Source organism: Tupaia chinensis, unplaced genomic scaffold (genome assembly GCF_000334495.1).
Source record: "Tupaia chinensis unplaced genomic scaffold, TupChi_1.0 Scaffold000316_1, whole genome shotgun sequence".
Lineage (NCBI taxonomy): Eukaryota > Metazoa > Chordata > Mammalia > Scandentia > Tupaiidae > Tupaia > Tupaia belangeri.
The window spans coordinates 7,699,227-7,700,861 of NW_006159809.1; positions in this window are offsets into that span (position 1 = coordinate 7,699,227).

Sequence of the window (1,635 nt, forward strand, 5' to 3'; positions counted from 1 at the left end):
ATCATGGAGAGTGAGACAGAGAATGAGGAAACGCCAAAGCCAGGATGCCAGCAATGAGTTGTGTGAAAGTGGGGCTCCCCTACTGAGGAATACCACCTCCAAATTAAGTCTCTGAAGATCCAAAGGCTGGCGCAGTGACTACTGAGCCCCATTACTGGAGTTACTCTCATCCCTGGAAGTTACCACAGAGTCATTGATTCCCCGCCTGCACCCACACCCTACTCATGTAGATATTAAAAGCCTGATGTGTGAGACAGGAAGGTTTTCCAAAGCTGAAACTGAAAGTAGATGGTCTGAAAGTGTACAAGGTGACAAACATCTGCAAAAATTATTGTTTAATAATAAAATTATAATAATCCACTGTTTCATGAATTCAGATTTGATTTTTTTTCTTATGATCAAAAGTTCTCTTGAAAATGAGATATCCTAGTTGAGAGGAAGAGTGGTTTTTTTATTTATTATTTATTAGTATTTTTTTATTGAAAATGGAGATATCCTAGGCTAGAGGAAGAGTGGATTTTTTATTTATTATTTATTAGTATTTTTTTAATTTAACCAGAGAGAGAGAGAGAGAAAGTGAGAAAGTAATCCACCAGGTCCAGGACTCAACCCTCAGTCAGCCATATGGGTGTTCAGTGCCTTAACCACAATCCCACTTGCTGGTCCCAAGAGGAATAGTATTTCAAGCGAGATATCCTAGGCTAGAGGAAGAGTGGATTTTTTATTTATTATTTATTAGTATTTTTTTAATTTAACCAGAGAGAGAGAGAGAGAAAGTGAGAAAGTAATCCACCAGGTCCAGGACTCAACCCTCAGTCAGCCATATGGGTGTTCAGTGCCTTAACCACAATCCCACTTGCTGGTCCCAAGAGGAATAGTATTTCAAGCAGTAACCGTTTTGCATTCTTCCAAACATAGATTCTGTGTGTCTCTACTGTATTCTAAGATACCTACCAAAGAGTATACTTTCTTACAAAGTAAACTATTCCTTTGATCCAGACCCAGTTATTGGACTATAATGGTTCTGAGGAGTCACCTCATTGGTCACAAAAATCATAGGTTCTGGTTAGTCCATGAATTTGCTTGAAGGAGACAGGGAAAAAAAAAAAAAAAAAAAACATGGCAGCACCAACCACTTTATGTAACATATTGTATACACTTTCTCTGAGCATAATACACTTCCACCTACCTTTAGAACATGCCCAAGAAGTTGGTTCCCTTTATCTTCCTTCCAATTTTGTCCCTGGAAATAAACTCCATGTCCACAGATATACATGTTTTTCTGCTTTCTAAACAGCACCTTACTTATTAGGAAGGCTCCATACACTGAGTTCATGTTTGCTTTCTATTTTTTGGAACTATGCTATTAGGTACACACATACAAATTTTTATGTATTTTTCTGTAAATATTTTACACAATATTTAAGGAGGATAAAAACAGTTAACAGTGACAATAATCCAGCACTCGTAGCATATCAATGCACTTGGTAGCATATTGAACTATGAAGCACATGGTAGCATATCAAACTATGGAGCTGGAAGCCACATGCCAACCATAGTTCAGGTTCCTGGTCATCAGCCTGAAAATACACCAGGCACTTGCCCAAGTTTGCAGGATCCTGGCAGGCTAGAGAA